A 22,109-nucleotide genomic window follows, 5' to 3' on the forward strand; every position below is an offset into this window, starting at 1 on the left:
CTTGCACCCCTTGTTGTTTTGCGTGGCACTATCACAGCACTGGCCTACATTGATGTTTTAAGCACCTTCTTACTTCCCACTGTTGAGCATTTCGGGGATGGCGTCTGCATCTTTGAAGACGATCGAGCACCTGCTCTTAATGCAAGGCCTGTGGCGGAGTGGTTACACGACAGTAACGTCGCTGTAATGGACTGGTCTGCACAGAGTCCTGACCTGAATCCTACAGAACACCTCTGGAATGTTTTGGGACACCAACTTCGTGCCAGGCCTCACCGACCGACATCGATACCTCTCCTCAGTGCAGCACTCCGTGAAGAATGGGCTGCCATTCCCCAAGAAACCTTGCAGCACCTGATTGAACGTAAACCTGCGAGAGTGGAAGCTGTCATCAAGGCTAAGGGTGGGCCAACACATATTGAATTGCATCATTACCGATGGAGGGCCGTACGAACTTGTAAGTCATCTCCAGCCAGGTGTCCGGATACTTTTGATCACATAGTGTACCTTTCATTTGTATTGCATTGTTACTTTTCTCTAAAATTTGAATTAATCGTTAGTTTTATTGCGTTATTTCGTTTCAGTACGTTACACTTAATAGTCTTGGCAGAGTAGGAGGCAACACGGCGCTCGCTCGGCGCATTTGGGTGATAATCGTGCTTCATGAATCTCTCACATTTTTATACAAAAATTATTTGTTCACATTGTGATAACGTGTGTTTTTTATTAACAAAAGTCGTTATTTCTGTAATCTGGACGCGACATTCAAAATAAAATGACTTAATTGTTATTTAAATCGCCGTATTGATTTCCTGTATTGACTGTTACTAAATATTCCTCAGAGATGTGTATATAGTTCGCCCACAATCATTTACGGTCTTTTAAATGCACCTGAAGCTCTAAAAGTTTGAGAACCACTGGTTGTAATGGTACCTGAATTACGTAACCATTACGGCACTTCAACCTCAACCTCTCGACCCGAGCAATATTCTACTGCGTTCCTGTAAAGTAGTTGACATATTTCTGAGACAACATTCATATTTGATTTCATTAATGTAGAGGTACTTTGATACATCGATATGTATATATTGCAATGATATTGTTCTTATGTGTATTCTTTCTTTTGTCGCTATGATCTTTGACGTAACTCTGATTTTTGGGTGCGTAAGCGGTTATTAGACAGTCAAGCTTTGGTCGTCATGTTAAAAAGACGCAAATTGTAGTCAGTTTATGAAATGTGAACTTTAACAGTGAGGAAGATATTTTCGAGTATGTTTTGTATTGTGAAGTGATGTGTCGGAACGGAGTTACGTGATATTGCAACAAAAGTAATAAAAAATAAGTGTAACTTAAATTCGGAGTGCTGATTACTTTTTTACATCACCATTATCCTAACTTGCAAAAGTTTAATCTTCAAGAATGGTTTATGAAACACATCTATAAAACTTTTGAATATCGCAGAATAACACCTAGGCCTCTTTGCATCCGAGCTTGGAATCATCTCTTCTCTTGTGGTCTTCAGTCCTGAGACTGGTTTGATGCAGCTCTCCATGCTAATCTATCCTGTGCAAGCTCCTTCATCTCGCAGTACCTACTGCAACCTACATCCTTCTGAATCTGTTTAGTGTATTCATCTCTTGGTCCCCTTCTACGATTTTTACCCTCCACGCTACCCTCCAATGCTAAATTTGTGATCCCTTGATGCCTCAGAACATGTCCTACCAACCGATCCCTTCTTCTAGTCAAGTTGAGCCACAAACTTCTCTTCTCCCCAATCCTATTCAATACCTCCTCATTAGTTACGTGATCTACCCACCTAATCTTCAACATTCTTCTGTAGCACCACATTTCGAAAGCTTCTATTCTCTTCTTGTTCAAACTATTTATTGTCCATGTTTCACTTCCATACATGGCTACACTCCATACAAATACTTTCAGAAACGACTTCCTGACACTTAAATCTATACTCGTTGTTAACAAATTTCTCTTCTTCAGAAACGCTTTCCTTGCCATTGCCAGTCTACATTTTATATCCTCTCTACTTCGACCATCATCAGTTATCTTGCTCCCCAAATAGCAAAACTCCTTTACTACTTTAAGTGTCTCATTTCCTAATCTAATTCCCTCAGCATCACCCGACTTAATTCGACTACATTCCATTATCCTCGTTTTGCTTTTGTTGATGTTCATCTTATATCCTCCTTTCAAGACACTGTCCATTCCATTTAACTGCTCTTCCAAGTCCTTTGCTGTCTCTGACAGAATTACAATGTCATCGGCGAACCTCAAAGTTTTTATTTCTTCTACATGGATTTTAATACTTACTCCGAATTTTTCTTTTGTTTCCTTTACTGCTTGCTCAATATACAGAGTGAATAACATAGGGGAGAGGCTAAAACGCTGTCTCACTCCCTTCCCAACCACTGCTTCCCTTTCATGCCCCTCGAGTCTTATAACTGCCATCTGGTTTCTGTACAAATTGTGAATAGCCCTTCGCTCCCTGTATTTTACCCCTGCCAACTTAAGAATTTGAAAGAGAGTATTCCAGTCAACACTGTCAAATGTTTTCTCTGAGTCTACAAATGCTATAAACGTAGGTTTGCCTTTCCTTAATCTTTCTTCTAAGATAAGTCGTAAGATCAGTATTGCCTCATGTGTTCCAACATTTCTACACTACCTAGATTTTCGACGATTGAGCCATGAGTTCACTACGAGGCCAGCGTGGGAAACACGAAAAGATGAGTGCCTAGTTTATCCATTATTTCAAGAAATGACTTTAATAACTGTGCTCTAATGACACCTGCCACATAATATAACTTTATTGTTGCCCGAAAATGCAATATTTAGCAGCGTGAGCAACACTACAATCATGATTAATTATTGACCTTTGTTGTGGTAGGGTTGTTAGATGGTCTACAATATAAGCTCCCACGTCCTTCAAAGCCATTCTTGTCAAACAAACAGAATGACAACAATGCACATTATGTGAATATAGTTTTACTGAAATCTTAAACCACATTGCTGTTCCGCCTAAAAAAAATTAACTACTGAGGTAGTTTGTAACAAACGGCTGCATTGTACCTCGGATCATTCTGTATTATTGCTCAATATTGGTGAAGAGATATTTTAAAATAGTTGTTGACTGATGGAGTGGGCGTTACACTTAAGTGTGTGGAAGGAGGGAAGCAACTTAATAGTTCGGGCCTCCGCCACTCACAACTACGAGGAGGATTGAAAACTAGAAAATTTCAATCACAATTAATGAAAGATCACATAATAACTAAGCTACTCCACACGATGAGATATTCAACTTTCATATCCTCGGGGGTTGTTGTTTTAGAAAGGCCCTGTGTTCGACATTGCTGACATACAATTTTTAAATAGAACATAGAGTTTATCACTTCTTGTTTCATATTGTGTCCGATAAGTATATACGTTGAATAATAGATACTTTTCTCGTCTGACAGCCTCCTTTAAAATATCACACAAACAGCTTCCGAAAGACAATAACGCAGAATCACTGACTTGACTCTCTTTGGTTTACTACTCGCTCACTGTCGTGGCTCATGCGCCACTTCATCTTATATAAAACTAAACAATTGATTACATTGTTAGGTAGAAGATTTACAAAATAACAATTAAAAGTCATTAGATCACTTCAGCTACTTACACCAAAAAATGGGCCACATATTGTCCTACATGCTCTGAAAAGCAATTCGGAAGAGTTTACTTAATTTTGTATACAATTTCAATGAATTTCACGGTACAACAATTTAAATTACATTTTAGTTAATTATGAACAACTCAATTTGAATAAAATATTGTTAATATCCTCGGAGTAGTGAAGCAACTTAACTCATTTAATAAAAGCAAGTTTTCTGGTCCAGACTGTATACCAAATAAGTTCCTTTCAGATTATGCTGATGCAATAGCATCATACGTAACACTCACATACAAACGCTCGCTCGACGAAAGATCCGTACCCGAAGACTGGAAATATACACAGGTCACACCAAGAAAGATAGTAGGAGTAATCCACTAAATTACAGGCCCATATCGTTAACGTCGATATGCAGCAGGATTTTGGACCTTATATTGTGTTCGAACATTATGAATTATTTCGAGGAAAACTGTCTATTGACACACAGTCAACATTGGCTTAGAAAACATCGTTTCTCTGAAACACAACTAGCTCTTTATTCACATGAAGTGTTGAGTGCTATTGACAAGGGCTTCAGATCGATTCCGTATCTCTGGATTTCCGGAAGGGTTTTAACACTGTACCACACAAGTGGCTTATAGTGAAATTGCGTGCTTATGGAATATCGTCTGAGTTATGTGACTGGACTTGTCACAGTTAGTAGTAATTGACGGAAAGTCATCGAATAAAACAAAAGTGATTTCTGGCGTTCCCCAAGGTACTGTTATAGGTCCTTTGCTGTTCCTTACCTATATAAAATGATTTGGGAGACAATCTCAGCGCCGGCCTTGTGGCCGAGCGGTTCTAGGCGCTACAGTATGGAACCGCGCGACCGCTACGGTCGCAGGTTCGAATCCTGCCTCGGGCATGGATGTGTGTGATGTCCTTAGGTTAGTTAGGTTTAAGCAGTTCTAAGTTCTAGGGGAGTGATGACCTCAGAAGTTAAGTCCCATAGTGCTCAGAGTCATTTGAATCAACAATCTCAGCAGCCGTCTTATGTTGTTTGCAGATGAAGCCGTCGTTTATTGAGTAATAAAGTCATCAGAAGATCAAAACAGACTGCAAAACGATTTAGAAAAAAATATCTGAATGGTGCGAAAATTGGCAATTGACCGTAAATAACGAAAAGTGTAAGGTCATCTACATGAGTGCTAAAAGGAATTCGTTAAGCTTCGGCTACACGATAAATCGGTCTAATCTAAAAGCCGTAAATTCAACTAAATACCTAAGTATTACAATTACGACCAACTTAATTTGGAAAGAACACATAGAAAATGTTGTATGGAAGGCTAACCAAAGACTCCGCTTTATTTGCAGGACACTTAGAAAATGTAACAGACCTACTAAGGAGACTGCCTACACTACGCTTGTCCGTCCTCTTTTGGAGTGTTGTTTCGCGGTGTGGGACCCTTACCAGGAGTATATCGAGAAAGTTCAAACAAGTGCAGAACGCTTTATCTTATCGAGAAATGACAATCGAGTGTCACGAACAAGACAAAGAATGGGGGGGTGGGCGTCATCAAAACACAGGCGTTCCTCGTTGCAGCGAAATCTTCTCACAAAATTTCAATCACTAGCTTTCTCCTCCGAATGCGAAAATATTTTGTTGACACCGACCTACATAGGGAGGAACTATCATCATAATAAAATAAGGGAAATCAGAGCTCACACCGGAAGATATAGATGTTCGTTTCTTCCGCTCGCTTTTCGAAGTTGGAATAACAGAGAATTAATGTGAAGGTGGTTTGATGAACCTTCTGCCAGGAACTTAAGTGTGATCTGCGGAGTATCCATATAGATGTAGACGCAAATTAGTGAGGTTGTTTAACAAGAAAGAGGGTTAGAATTGCTTTCGAGACGGAGAAAACAATAGGACAGGTCTGAGGCATAAGTTCGACACAGATGAGAACTGGGAGTGTATGAAATGAAATGTCATTCCTGTGAAGCGAGATATCTGGGGCAGGCGGGACAGAATTTTAAAGTTAGATTTAAAGAGCATAATAACAGAGAGAACAGCTCGTCAGCTGTAGGAAATCATCTCAAGAGCGAGCAGCATTCGTTTGGGGACTATGAAAGAAAGCATGAGGGCGTTGCACAATGAAGAAAACTAGTGGTTGCCATCAAATTTGGAGGAGGTAGAAATTTATCGTGCCTTGAAAGAGGAGTTTGTCGGCATTTTAAATGAGGGGACGGAAGTGTCTGAAAGGGCATTTCTGGGCACACTTTAGCGATATCCTCCTTAAGAAGCAGCCAGCAACATATTTTGTATAGTAACATAGGATTTATGAATGCTATTTCCGTTCAGATGCACTGTAGATGTAGTTTTAAGTTGGAATGGGCTGGGATCAGACAGGCATTTCTCAAAGATTTTATGACTCAGCAGTATCGTTGTAACTAACCTGTTTGTGCGGGTTATTACGTTAAGAGTGGGAATGGAAATGCTTATTGATTGTGAAATTAACGTGAGAAGATTAGCGTCGCCACCGACTCTAACCATACAACTAATCAAACGTTTGGCCGAGTCGGAAAATAAATTAATTTGATCACAGACCAAAAACTCATACAAAATACGTATGTCGTGATATCGCTCATAGGGGATGCGATGTAATTAATAGTATTGCTCGTGTACTGTCCACGAGAATCAACCGTTTAAAATAAAATCGTACACGCATGAACACTGTGCAGAAGATCAGCTCCCAGCAACACTCCTGAAAATAAGACTTAATCTAAAGCGTTTGTTTTAAAATAAAACGGGAAACTAATCACTGGACCTGTGCATAAGGAAACGCGTTGGATGTGCTAACAGGAAAGCTACGAGGTGAGTGGCTTAGGTGCAAAAACGTAACCTCGGAATGCAAGAGAAAATTGTGTATAAAATCATTTATTCCTAAGATATGGATGTGAGGGATGTACACTGATAACATTAATTGCTAAAACATTAAAGAAAAGCATCGAAACATACACCGTTATAATCTACACCTCAAATCATTGGTGTGAATCATTCATACAACTGCTGTTGCCTGATAACTGATCGCAATAACTCGTGAAGCGGTACACGTTTCGCAGCACACCCGAGTGCCCACGTGGTTTGTGGAGACGCAGTTTCTAGGTATTGTGTCCAAGTTGCAACAATATCACATCACACAATCACGAACAGTTAACATTCCTTAAAACAAACATGAGATCGGACAGTTAGTGATGACGGTAGCCCAACATACTCTAATGTTCAACCACGTGGTCGGCTCCCCACGGACGAAAGATACATAAAGTAAGGAAAATTTACGAGAAGGCAAAACTATTAATATTTAGAAAAATGAAAGCTTATCCAGGCACAGCTGAAGGCAAACAGACATTCATACAGAAGCGAGTGCTCACTTCATACCGACACCTTTGTGTGGCGCCGGCCGCTGGTGGCCGAAAGGTTCTAGGCGCTACAGTCTGGAAACGCGCGACCGCTATGGTCGCAGGTTCGATGCCTGCCTCGGGCATGGATGTGTGTGATGTCCTTAGGTTAGTTAGGTTTAAGTAGTTCTAAGTTCTAGGGGACTGATGACCTGAGGTGTTAAGTCCCATTGTGCTCAGAGCCAATTGAACCATTTGAACCTTTGTGTGGCGCTAAAAGAAAAATCTGCCAAAGTTTTGCTTCCCTCGCTGCGACAAGGCAAAGCAATCTTTCGGAACTGAAAAGCGAGACCAAAAGCTAACAGCTCTCCCCTGACAGCGGGCCACGCGGTCAGCCTAACTCACCCTCCTTCGACTGGAGCACAGCTGTGGACGCTTCCCGTACCGGCGGCAGACTGCCTCCCTTTTTCTTCTCCAGCCTCTTCCACGCTCCGCGTGGCCCGGAAAACCCAAAGATGCCATTTCCGCCACCAACCTAACGCAGGTGGATTTCTCACAAGTAGCGCAAACCTTTTTGCCTACTTGACCACTACCAGAGTTGGCTATTCTGTACAACTGCTGCTGAATCTGTATGACTGCCGTGGAACTTTCTGCAGCAGACTACGCCACCGTCTAGCAATGTGACACACAACCACATTCATTCAATCGCACTATTATGAGGTTTACGAGGAAAGAGAAACAAGGAAAAGAAGGAGGTATGCTAGTGGAAATGGGCTACCGGACTAATGAAAGGTGGCTACAGGACCCTTTCATCGTTGACGCTGAGTATAAGGCTTTAAATAAATATCATCGTTGGTAGGCGGTTGCAGCGGCTTTCAGTTTGCACCTGTAGCTCGGGAGCTGTGGCTGCACCAGCTTGTGATGAGCTGTGTGTGTGTGTTTTGTGTTGACAATGCACTTGTGCAGCTCGTTTTTAAGCTGTGGCGAGACGTAATGGCACAAAAAAATTTAAGCTAGGTTCAACTCAGGACGTCTGTAATCCATATGTCTGTAGGCATAAGGAGAATGATTTACATGGTTTTCTTGTTTTGAGCACTTGTAACTGGGGTAAATCGGAGAAAGACGAAGGTAATGAGAAGTAGTAGAAATGAGAACAGCGAGAAACTTAACATCAGGATTGATGGTCACGAAGTCAATGAAGTAATGGAATTCTGCTACCTAGGCAGTAAAATAACCAATGACGGACGGAGCAAGGAGGACATCAAAAGCAGACTCGCTATGGCAAAAAAGGCATTTCTGGCCAAGAGAAGTCTCCTAATATCAAATACTGGCCTTAATTTGAGGAAGAAATTTCTGAGGATGTACGTCTGGAGTACAGCATTGTATGGTAGTGAAACATGGACTGTGGGAAAACCGGAACAGAAGAGAATCGAAGCATTTGAGATGTGGTGGTATAGAAGAATGTTGAAAATTAGGTGGACTGATAAGGTAAGGAATGAGGAGGTTCTACGCAGAATCGGAGAGGAGAGGAATATGTGGAAAACACTGATAAGGAGAAGGGACAGGATGATAGGACATCTGGTAAGACATGAGGGAATGACTTCCATGGTACTAGAGGGAGCTGTAGAGGGCAAAAACTGTAGAGGAAGACAGAGATTGGAATACGTCGAGCAAATAATTGAGGACAAAGATTGCAAGTGCTACTCTGAGATGAAGAGGTTAGCACAGGAAAGGAATTCGTGGCGGGCCGCATCAAACCAGTCAGTAGACTGATTACAAAAAAAAAAAAAATAATAATCACACGTTTGGCAACAGTCCTGAATATCCTCAGTATTGTTTGTGGACAGTGACATTCCTGGAATGGCCAGAGTCACCACCTGAACCCAATGGAACAGTTTTGGGATGGGTTGGAAAGTCGACTTCGCTCCAGACCCTGAGCGCCCAACGTTACCACCTTCTCTGGTTTCGCGTCTTGAGGAAGACTGGGCTGCCATTCCTCCACCAACACACACACACCTAATGAAAGCCTCCCCAGAACAGTTCACCCCATTGTCAAGACGAAGGGGTCTTCTGGGTGGTTTCTGCATCTACATCCATACAACGCAAGCCACCTGACGGTGTGTGGCGGAGGGTACTTTGAATGCCTCTATCGGTTCTCCCTTCTATTCCAGTCTCGTATTGTTCGTGGAAAGAAAAGATTGTCGGTATGCCTCTGTGTGGGCTCTAATCTCTCTGATTTTATCCTCATGGTCCCTTCGCGAGATGTACGTAGGAGGTAGCAATATACTGCTTGACTTCTCGGTGAAGGTATGTTATTGAAACTTCAACAAAAGCCCGCGCCGAGCTGCTTAGCGTCTCTCCTGCAGAGTCTTTCACTGGAGTTTATCTATCATCTCCGTAACGCTTTCCCGATTACTAAATGATCCTGTAACGAAGGGCGCTGCTCTCCGTTGGATCTTCTCTATCTCTTCTATCAAATCTATCTGGTACGGATCCCACACTGCTGAGCAGTATTCAACCAGTGGGCGAACAAGTGTACTGTAATCTACTTCCTTTGTTGTCGGACTGCATTTCCTTAAGATTCTTCCAAAAATCCTATTCTGACATCTGCTTTACATACGATTAATTTTATACGGTCATTCCATTTTAAATCACTCCTAATGCCTACTCCAAGATAATTTACAGAATTAACTGCTTCCAGTTGCTGATCTGCTATATTGTAGCTAAATGATAAGGGATCTTTCTCTCTATGTATTCGCAGCGCGTTACACTTGTCTACATTGAGATTTAAGTGCCATTCCTTGCACCGTGCATCATTTCGTTGCAGATCCTCCTGCATTTCAGTACAATTTTCCATTGCAACAACCTCTCCATATACTACATCGTCTTCCGCAAAAAGCATCAGTGAACTGCCGATGTCATCCACAAGGTCATTTATGTATATTGTGAACAGCAACGGTCCTACGACACTCCCCTGCCTTCACATTGCTTCTGGATTTGTCTACACAGGTGTTCCAATAATTCCTGTCTCATATCAGTATCATCACTGTAGAGCAAAATATTGACATATTTAAGAGTTTCGCCCTTGCTCTATTCCTTGGCCAACATGTGAGGGCAAGACATTCCTGAACTTAGCTCGTCGAATTATTCATCTGTGCGCTTCTAGGCGCTACAGTCTGGAACCGAGCGACCGCTGCGGTCGCAAGTTCGAATCCTGCCTCGGCCATGGATGTGTGTGATGTCCTTAGGTTAGTTAGGTTTAAGTAGTTCTAAGTTCTAGGGGATTTATGACCTCAGGAGTTAAGTCTCATAGTGCTCAGAGCCATTTGAACGATTTTGAATCAGTTATGTTCATGCATGTGCACTGGGAGGTTGACACTGTTGATTGTAATTGTTGTTCATCACTGGGTTATGCTCGAGGCAAACATTGCTATTATTATTTTCATTTTTAGGGTGGATTTCTTCCTGGGGACCCCAGTTTTGAGCATAATTACAATTGTTACTACGGCTGTACCAGGAATTGACCCCACTCTTGCAATATCCTGCTTGAACTCTATTGTCAGACCTACCTTTTTTTATTAGGATTCCCTGGGTTAAATCGACGGGCGTCTGAATTTTGCTGCACAGGATTAAAAACGTGTCCACCACTGTTGACATTGCGGAAAGCTAGCCTATCGTGATTGTTACGTGGTAGACACGAAATATTTCGGTAACCTGAGCCATCGCCATTAGTATAGTCACCATCTGATGTTCTCATAATACCCAGCAAGAGAGTCAGGCTCAGAAAGAAAATGCTCCACATTGGTTACAGGAACTTTCTACATCTACATCTACATCCATACTCCGCAAGCCACCTGACGGTGCGTGGCGGAGGGTACCTTGAGTGCCTCTATCGGTTCTCCCTCCTATTGCAGTCTCGTTTTGTTCGTGGAAAGAAGGAATGTCGGTATGCTTCTGTGTGGGCTCTAATCTCTCTGATTTTATCCTCAAGGTCTCTTCGCGAGATATACGTAGGAGGGAGCAATATACTGCTTGACTCCTCGGTGAAGGTATGTTCTCGAAACTTCAACAAAAGCTAGTACCGAGCTACTGAGCGTCACTCCTGCAGAGTCTTCCACTGGAGTTTATCTGTCATCTCTGTGACGCTTTCGCGATTAGTAAATGATCCTGTAACGAAGCGCGCTGCTCTCCGTCGGATTTTCTCTATCTCTTCGATCAATCATATCTGGTACGGATCCCGCACTGTTGAGCAGTATTCAAGCAGTGGGCGAACAAGCGTACTGTAACCTACTTCCTTTGTTTTCGGATTGCATTTCCTTAGGATTCTTCCAATGAATCTCAGTCTGGCATCTGCTTTACCGACGATCAACTTAATATCATCATTCCACTTTAAATCACTCCTAAAGCCTACTCCCAGATAATTTATGGAATTACTTGCTTCCAGTTGCTGACCTGCTATTTTGTAGCTAAATGATAAGGGATCTTTCTTTCTATGTATTCGCTGCACATTACACTTGTCTACATTCATATTCAATTGCCATTTCCTGAACCATGCGCCAATTCGCTGCCGATCCTCCTGCATTTCAGTACAATTTTCCATTGTTACAACCTCTCGATATACCACAGCATTATCCGCGAAAAGCGTCAGTGAACTTCCGATGTCATCCACAGGTCATTTATGTATATTGTGAATAGCAACGGTCCTACGACACTGTCCTGCGGCAGCTTGATGAGCTTTTTCCTGATATCAAAATGTAAATTAGTTTTCAGCATCCTCACTACATCTCGTTGCAAAACGGACTCACTCTAATACTTTATCTTGTTCAGATGCTTCTCATAATATTTCCATAAATTACCATTCTTGCTGCTGTACCTCTCAGGACTGAAAATTGGTTGACACAATAGCTCCTGTATTCCTTGTTACCAGTACTTAGCGAGGAATGCTTGCACAAACTGTTCAAATATTTGACAGTATTCGATAGCTTCAGTTGCCCAGATGTCCTCATCGTCCTTAATAAATCCTATCTGTCGGTCTGACCACGAATTTGGTAAAATCCACCAAACGATCGTATGATCACTGAAGCATTTAAATTACATTTTCCACGAATCAAGAATTGTGATGGTAGATTCTCTAAAATAGTTTTTTCCTGTAGCATAGAAGACAGGGTCGCCTCTGCACCTATATTATATGCAGAGTCCGTAGAAGTTGGCACCCTTCGTAGATATGCTACAGCTCTCGAGTCCTAGGTAAATTTTCAATAGTTCTACGTAGTTATGATCACAATTTTGAATATCTGACGAGTCCTTAAGCTGGCAACAGATTTTTGAGAAATATGCGTTTTCTGAGAGTTCTTTATAAATATGCTATATTTCTAAAGATTTCTGTACAATTTTATGCTTAAAATAAAAAATCTGATAATATTTCTTCGTATCGAAATATATTACTGGCGTTTATTACACAGTGAATATTTACTAGAACTAATAACATTTTCCTGTAGTTATAAAGGCCTAAGTCTCTTTTGAGACAGCATACAGTGAATATAAGGTTTTTTATCCATAATATTCAATAGCCAAAACGTCATGGACAAAAGAATTAGATTAATGATATACACTACTGGCCATTAAAATTGCTACATCATGAAGATGAAGTGCTGCAGAAGCGAAATTTAATCGACAGGAAGAAGATGCTGTGATATGCAAATGATTAACTTTACAGAGCATTCACACAAGGTTAGCGCCGGTGGCGGCATCTACAACGTGCTGACATGACGAAAGTTTCCCACCGATTTCTCATACACAAACAGCAGTTGACCGGCGTTGCCTGGTGAAACGTAGTGATGACTCATGTAAGGAGGAGAAATGCGTACATCACGATTCCGACTTTGATAAAGGTCGGACTGTAGCCTATCGCGATTGCGGTTTATCGTATCGCGACATTGCTGCTCGCGTTGGTCGAGATCCAATGACTGTTAGCAGAATTTGGAATCGGTGGGTTCAGGAGAGTAATACGGAACGCCGTGCTGGAACCCAACAGCCTCGTATCACTAGCAGTCGAGATGACAGGCGTCTTATCCGCGCGGCTGTAACGGATCGTGCAGCCACGTCCGGATCCCTGGGGACGTTTGCAAGACAACAACCGTCTGCAGATGTTGTTCAGATACATTAATGAAACCATTTAAAAATGATAATTAAGTGTACAAAGACGCTGAAGAGTGAAAAGAAACTGGTACAAGTGCTTAACATCGTGTCTGCATTCCTCCGTGTGAGCCCTTCTTGCTTGTATCTTGTCTTCGTGATCCTTACGCGCAATGTATGTCGGCAGCCCGCTTCAAATGGTGGTTCTCCAAATTTTCTGAATAGTGTTTCTCGAGAAGAATGTCGCATTCCTTTCAGGGATTCCCATTTGAGTTAAAGAAGCAACTCTGTAACACTGACACGCTGTTTGAACTTGGCAGTAACAGATATAGCAGTCGGCTTCTGAACCGCTTCGATGTCTCCCCTCAATCCGACATGGTACGAATCCCAAACACTCGAGCAGTACTCAAGAACAGGTCGCACCTGTGTCCTATACGCGGTCTGCTTTCCAGGTGAACCAGTATTTCCTAAAATTCGACCTTCGCTTTCCCTACTAAATTGCCCATTCCATTTCATGCGACTTTGCAACATTATGCCCATATATTTAAATGACTTTACTGTGTCATGCAGGATAATGTATCCGAACGTTGCAGGTCTGATCTTCCTACTCATCCGCATTAACTTACATCTTTCCACATTCAGAGCCAGCTGCCATTGATGACACCAACCAGAAAGTTTGTCTAAGTCGCTTTGTATGCTCCTACGGTGACTCAGCTTCGACACCTCGCCGTACACCACATGGCATCATCAGGAAATAACCGCAGATTGCTGCCCACCCCATCACCCAAATCATTTACGTACGCCTGCCGGTGTGGCCGAGCGGTTCTAGGCGCTCCAGTCTGGAACCGCGCTGCTGCTACGGTCACAGTTTCGAATCCTGCCTCAGGCATGGATGTGTGTGATGTCCTTAGGTTAGTTAGGTTTAAGTAGTTCTAAGTTCTAGGGTACTGATGACCTCAGATGTTAAGTCCCATAGTGCTTAGAGCCATTTGAACCATTTACGTACAGAGAGAACAAGAGCAACCATATCACACTCCCTGAGGCCCTCGAAGACAAGGTATTGGGTTCTACAGGGTGTTTCAAAAATGACCGGTATATTTGAAACGGCAATAAAAACTAAACGAGCAGCGATAGAAATACACCGTTTGTTGCAATATGCTTGGGACAACAGTACATTTTCAGGCGGACAAACTTTCGAAATTACAGTAGTTACAATTTTCAACAACAGATGACGCTGCAAGTGATGTGAAAGATATAGAAGACAACGCAGTCTGTGGGTGCGCCATTCTGTACGTCGTCTTTCTGCTGTAAGCGTGTGCTGTTCACAACGTGCAAGTGTGCTGTGGTCAACATGGTTTATTCCTTAGAACAGAGGATTTTCCTGGTGTTGGAATTCCACCGCCTAGAACACAGTGTTGTTTCAACAAGACGAAGTTTTCAACGGAGGTTTAATGTAACCAAAGGACCGAAAAGCGATACAATAAAGGATCTGTTTGAAAAATTTCAACGGACTGGGAACGTGACGGATGAACGTGCTGGAAAGGTAGGGCGACCGCGTACGGCAACCACAGAGGGCAACGCGCAGCTAGTGCAGCAGGTGATCCGACAGCGGCCTCGGGTTTCCGTTCGCCGTGTTGCAGCTGCGGTCCAAATGACGCCAACGTCCACGTGTCGTCTCATGCGCCAGAGTTTACACCTCTATCCATACAAAATTCAAACGCGGCAACCCCTCAGTGCCGCTACCATTGCTGCACGAGAGACATTCGCTAACGATATAATGCACAGGATTGATGACGGCGATATGAATGTGGCCAGCATTTGGTTTACTGACGAAGCTTATTTTTACCTGGACGGCTTCGTCAATAAACAGAACTGGCGCATATGGGGAACCGAAAAGCCCCATGTTGCAGTCCCATCGTCCCTGCTTCCTCAAAAAGTACTGGTCTGGGCCCCCATTTCTTCCAAAGGAATCATTGGCCCATTTTTCAGATCCGAAACGATTACTGCATCACGCTATCTGGACATTCTTCGTGAATTTGTCGCGGTACAAACTGCCTTAGACGACACTGCGAACACCTCGTGGTTTATGCAAGATGGTGCCCGGCCACATCGCACGGCCGACGTCTTTAATTTCCTGAATGAATATTTCGATGATGGTGTGATCGCTTTGCGCTGTCCGAAACATACAGGAGGCGGCGTGGATTGGCCTCCCTATTCGCCAGACATGAACCCCTGTGACTTCTTTCTGTGGGGACACTTGAAAGACCAGGTGTACCGCCAGAATCCAGAAACAATTGAACAGCTGAAGCAGTACATCTCATCTGCTTGTGAAGCCATTCCGCCAGACACGTTGTCAAAGGTTTCGGATAATTTCATTCAGAGACTACGCCATATTATTGCTACGAATGGTGGATATGTGGAAAATATCGTACTATAGAGTTTCCCAGACCGCAGCGCCATCTGTTGTTGACAATTGTAACTACTGTAATTTCGAAAGTTTGTCTGCCTGAAAATGTACTGTTGTCCCAAGCATATTGCAACAAACGGTGTATTTCTATCGCAGCTCGTTTAGTTTGTATTGCCGTTTCAAATATACCGGTCATTTTTGAAACACCCTGTATTATTTAACAAGTCTGCGAGCCACTCACATATCTGTGAAGTTATCCCATATGCTCATACCATTAACAGCGTGCAATGTGTCAAATGTTTCGTCGAAGAGATGATTTCCGACTATTACTGAATGGAGCTACAATAAGGGCGTGTCCTTTGAACTGACGTAAATCAGTTGATTGAATTGCGTGAGTCTAAGCTAGGGGTCTCCAAACCTTCTAGTCCGCGGGTCGCATTGACTCCTCCACGAAGTCATAAGGGCCAAGATGTACCTAGTCGGATTAAAGCACCCTCGCACTCCATGATCACTGTAATGCAAGGCTAAAGGAAAGATGCAATCGCACAGATCTGTTGTGGGAATAGCTACCACTAAAACGAACTACGATTTTTATTTAATTACATAATTTTGATTGGTGGTCGTATCTGACCAAAATTATGGCGTATTTTATCCTGGCGAACTTCACCGACAAAAAAAGTATGTGAGAACATTCTTCACGAAAGCGTCCTGCAGAGTTAACGAAATCTCAAAATCATTGTTAGCAACACTATCACTGCAAGACGTAACAGAGGTAGAGTATGTCACAGCATTGTTATTTCAAGCGGCGCAACAGTAAGTTTATTTATGTAGTCTTGTAGCCAGTAGCAGAGCCAGAGCATATATTTGATACTTCTGTTACGTGATTGTGTCTATGTTGCGAGTGTCTCACCAGTTTTTTAGTGTTTTATGCGCTGTACTAGTAGGTTAGACGACGAAGTGTGGTACAATTCAAAGTTTGAATGCGAAGAGACAAGGAAAATCTGAAAATGGAAATACGTATAGCTGGATTTGAGAATTTTTTTCACTAATTATCGCTAAGATGTTATATTTCTTTACGTGAATACTCTAACACTGTGAGTTTTCAAGATATAAATTAATTACAGTTATTTTTATACATCAGTTACAACTAAAATATCCAATATCATTATGTACACCAGGTACTGTATTTTCTTTAAACTGCCTTCAAATAAAAATATTTTATACGATTTACTTGCTATGTGTATTTTACAACGTAACCAAAAGAAAGTGAAACCTCGCTTAAGAATTGATTGATTACTAAGGCTAGTCGCCGAAATGGCGTCCATTTGAAAGACTTGCACCAGACTCGTGAGTAGAATAAAATGCAAAGAATTTTTTTACTTACTAGTCTGTTAACCGTTCTTTTTTTTTCACTACCGCATGGAGATATCCACAAGTTTAACCATGACCTTCCGCTTTGTAAAGATAGAGCTCCGACAATGTCGCGGTGTATTGGTCGCGATAGGCCACGAAACTCAGTTGTTGGCACTACAGGTGCCACCTCAGATATTTGGCGGGCCGGACACCGGGGATGTCCGGCCAGATAACGCGGGCCGCTTTGCCGGCCGTCGCGGGCCAGTTTTGGCCCGCAGGCCGTAGTTTGGAGACCCCTGGTCCAAGCATCGAGGTGCTGTCCCTGTCCTTGTTTTCCAACTCCGACACTGAAGGAATGAAACCACAAAAAGGTGCGCGAATTCTATGACGCAACCGAACGCTCAGAAAAAAGAACAGACACGTCTTGCTAAATGCTCGAAAATCCCAGTATGTTTAGAACACTGATGTAATGGGAATTAGTAAAGGCACAGCTATCTTCAAATCTGGTACTTGACTGTAGCAAAGAATATCAAATTAAATTAATTTATGTCGCATGCCGAGAGAAGAGCTCTGACAGCTGTCAGCACAGCTGCCGGCATTCGATATGGACAGGCAGCGGTCGCTCAGCACTATAGCAACACTGCCGCGCTGCCGGGCCAACGTAAACAAAAGCTCACGATGCGATCGGCCGTCGTGGACGGGCGAAGCATGTGCACCGAAGCCGCGTCAGCTGTCAGAGCGATGAGTGGGAGAAAGAGAGAGACACACACAAACAGGTAGAAGGATATACAGATAGATACATATACACTCCTGGAAATGGAAAAAAGAACACATTGACACCGGTGTGTCAGACCCACCATACTTGCTCCGGACACTGCGAGAGGGCTGTAAAAGCAATGATCACACGCACGGCACAGCCGACACACCAGGAACCGCGGTGTTGGCCGTCGAATGGCGCTAGCTGCGCAGCATTTGTGCACCACCGCCGTCACTGTCAGCCAGTTTGCCGTGGCATTCGGAGCTGCATCGCAGTCTTTAACACTGGTAGCATGCCGCGACAGCGTGGACGTGAACCGTATGTGCAGTTGACGGACTTTGAGCGAGGGCGTATAGTGGTCATGTGGGAGACCGGGTCGACGTACCGCCGAATTGCTCAACACGTGGGGCGTGAGGTCTCCACAGTACATCGATGTTGTCGCCCGTGGTCGGCGGAAGGTGCACGTGCCCGTCGACCTGGGACCGGACCGCAGCGACGCACGGATGCACGCCAAGACCGTAGGATCCTACGCAGTGCCGTAGGGGACCGCACCGCCACTTCCCAGCAAATTAGGGACACTGTTGCTCCTGGGGTATCGGCGAGGACCGTTCGCAACCGTCTCCATGAAGCTGGGCTACGGTCCCGCACACCGTTAGGCCGTCTTCCGCTCACGCCCCAACACCGTGCAGCCCGCCTCCAGTGGTGTCGCGACAGGCGTGAATGGAGGCACGAATGGGGACGTGTCGTCTTCAGCGATGAGAGTCGCTTCTGCCTTGGTGCCAATGATGGTCTTATGCGTGTCTGGCGCCGTGCAGGTGAGCGCCACAATAAGGACTGCATACGACCGAGGCACACAGGGCCAACACCCGGCATAATGGTGTGGGGAGCGATCTCCTACACTGGCCGTACACCTCTGGTGATCGTCGAGGGGACACTGAATAGAGCACGGTACATCCAAACCGTCATCGAACCCATCGTTCTACCATTCCTATACCGGCAAGGGAACTTGCTGTTCCAACAGGACAATGCACGTCCGCATGTATCCCGTGCCACCCAACGTGCTCTAGAAGGTGTACGTCAACTACCCTGGCCAGCAAGATCTCCGGATCTGTCCCCCATTGAGCATGTTTGGGACTGGATGAAGCGTCGTCTCACGCGGTCTGCACGTCCAGCATGAACGCTGGTCCAACTGAGGAGCCAGGTGGAAATGGCATGGCAAGCCGTTCCACAGGACTACATCCAGCATCTCCACGATCGTCTCCATGGGAGAATAGCAGCCTGCATTGATGCGAAAGGTGGATATACACTGTACTAGTGCCGACATTGTGCATGCTCTGTTGCCTGTGTCTATGTGCCTGTGGTTCTGTCAGTGTGATCATGTGATGTATCTCACCCCAGGAATGTGTTAATAAAGTTTCCTCTTCCTGGGACAATGAATTCACGGTGTTCTTATATATATATATACAGGGTGGTCCACTGATAGTGACCGGGCCAAATATCTTATGAAAAAAACATTAAACGAAAAAACTACATAGAACGAAACTCGTCTAGGTTGAAGGGGGAAACCAGATGGCGCTATGATTGGCCCACTAGATGGCGCTGCCATAGGTCAAACGGATATCAACTTGGTTTTTTTTTTTTTTTAAATAGGAACCCCCATTTTGTGTTACATATTCGTGTAGTACCTAAAGAAATACGAATGTTTTAGTTGGACCACTTTTTTCGCTTTGTCGTAGATGGCGCTGTAACAGTCACAAACGTATAACTACGTGGTATCACGTAACATTCCGCCAGTGCGGACGGCATTTGCTTCGTGATACAGTACCCGTGAAAAATAGTCCGTTTTCCAATTGCAGGAAAGGTCGATATCGTGTTGATGTATGGCTACTGTGATCAAAATTCCCAACAGGCGTGTGCTATGTATGCTGCTCGGTATCCTGGACGACATCATCCAAGTGTCCGGACCGTTCGCCGGATAGTTACGTTATTTAAGGAAACAGGAAGTGTTCAGCCACGTATAAAACGTCAACGACGACCTGCAACAAATGATGATGCCCAAGTAGGTGTTTTAGCTGCTGTCGCGGCTAATCCGCACATCAGTAGCAGACAAATTGCGCGAGAATCGGGAATCTCAAAAACGTCGGTGTTTAGAATGCTACATCAACTTCGATTGCACCCGTACCATATTTCTATGCACCAAGAATTGCATGCAGACGACTTTGACGTCGTGTACAGTTCTGCCACTGGGCACTAGAGAAATTACGGGACGATGACAGATTTTTTGCACGCTTTCTATTTAGCGACGAAGCGTCTTTCGCAAACAGCGGTAACGTAAGTCGGCATAATATGCACTATTGGGCAACGGAAAATCCACGATGGCTGCGACAAGTGGAACATCAGCGACCTTGGCGGGTTAATGTATGGTGTAGCATTATGGGAGGAAGGATAATTGGGCCCCATTTTATCGATGGCAATCTAAATGATGCAATGTATGCTGATTTCCGATGTAATGTTCTACCGATGTTACTACAAGATATTTGACTGCTGGCGATGTACTTCCGACATGATGGATGTCCGGCACATAGCTCGCGTGCTGTTGAAGTGGTATTGAATAGCATATTTCATGACAGGTGGATTGGTCGTCGAAGCACCATACCGTGGCCCGCACGTTCACCGGATCTGACGTCCCCCGATTTCATTCTGTGGGGAAGGTTGAAGGATATTTGCTATCGTGATCCACCGACAACGCCTGACAACATCCGTCAGCGCATTGTCAATGCATGTGCGAACATTACGGAAGGCGAACTACTCGCTGTTGAGAGGAATGTCGTTAAACGTATTGCCAAATGCATTGACGTTGGTGGACATCATTTTGAGCATTTATTGCATTAATGTGGTATTTACTGGTAATCACGCTGTATCAGCATGCGCTCTCAGAAATGATAAGTTCACATTGGAACAACCGAAATAAAATATACAAACGTACCTACGTTCTCTATTTCAATTTAAAAAACCTACCTCTTACCAACTGTTCGTGTAAAATTGTGAGCCGTATGTTTGTGACTATTACAGCGCCATCTATCACAAAGAGAAAAAAGTGGTCCAACTAAAACATTCATACTTCTTTTCGTACTACACGAATATGTAATAAAAATGGGGGTTCCTATTCTTAAGAAAAACGCAGTTGATATCCGTTTGACCTATGGCATCGCCATCTAGCAGGCCAACCACAGCGCCATCTGGTTTCCCCCTTCAAGCTAGACGAGTTTCGTTCTTTGTAGTTTCTTCGTTTCACGCTTATTTCGTGAGATATTTGGCCCGGTCACGATCAATGGACCAGCCTGTATATAGAGAGAGCACTGTATGCACGTTAGATTTCTGAGTTTGTCAATAGATTCATAACGACAGTCTCCATGATGTGTGCCGACTTGTACCTACATGTACCGATCACATCTAGGGCAGCTCAGTTCAGCTTCCGATCGGAAAGCTATCCAGAACTGTGATCGCAACTATCATGAGACCTCTAGTATTATTTTGGACACTGGAGAGCCAAAGGGACTGGTACATATTTCCAATATCGTGTAGGGCTCCCGCGAGCAAGTAGAAGTGCCGCAACACGACGTGGCACGGACTACTTTAACGTTTGACGTAGTGCTGGAGGGAACTGACACCATGAATCCTGCACGGCTGTCCATTAATCTGTAAGAGTGCGAGGGGGTGGAGATCTCCTCTGAACAGCACGTTGCAAGGCATCCCAGATGCTCAATGGTCTTCGTCTTTGTGGAGTTTCGTGGCCAGCAGAAGTGCTTTTGAGCTCAGAAGAGAGTTCCTGGAGCCACTCTGTAGCAGTTCTGGACGCATGGCGTGTCGCAATATCCTGCTGGAATTGTCTCCGTCCGTCGGAATGCACTAGAGACATGAATGGATGCAGTTTATTGGACAGGATGTCACCTGTCAGAGTCCTATCAAGACGCATCAGAGGTCAGATATCGCTCCAACTGCGCACGCCCCACACCATTACAGAGCCTCCACCAGCTTGAACAGTCACCTGCTGGCATGCCGGATCTGTACATTCATGAGATTGTCTCCATGCTTATACACATCCATCTGCTCGATACAATTTGAAACGAGACTCGGCCGACCAGGCTACATGTCTCCAGTCATCAACAGTCCAATGTCGGTGTTGATGGCCCCAGGCGAGGTGTATACCTTTGTGTCATGCAGTTCTAAATGGTTCAAATGGCACTAAGCGAGGTCATCAGTCCCATCGAATTAGAACTACTTAAACCTAACTAACCTAAGAACTTCAAACAGATCCATGCCCGAGGCAGCATTCAAACCTGCGCCGGCCGCGGTGGTCTCGCGGTTCTAGGCGCGCAGTCCGGAACCGTGCGACTGCTACGGTCGCAGGTTCGAAT

The sequence above is a fragment of the Schistocerca gregaria genome, chromosome 11, assembly GCF_023897955.1.
Source record: "Schistocerca gregaria isolate iqSchGreg1 chromosome 11, iqSchGreg1.2, whole genome shotgun sequence".
In the NCBI taxonomy this organism is placed as follows: Eukaryota; Metazoa; Arthropoda; class Insecta; order Orthoptera; family Acrididae; genus Schistocerca; species Schistocerca gregaria.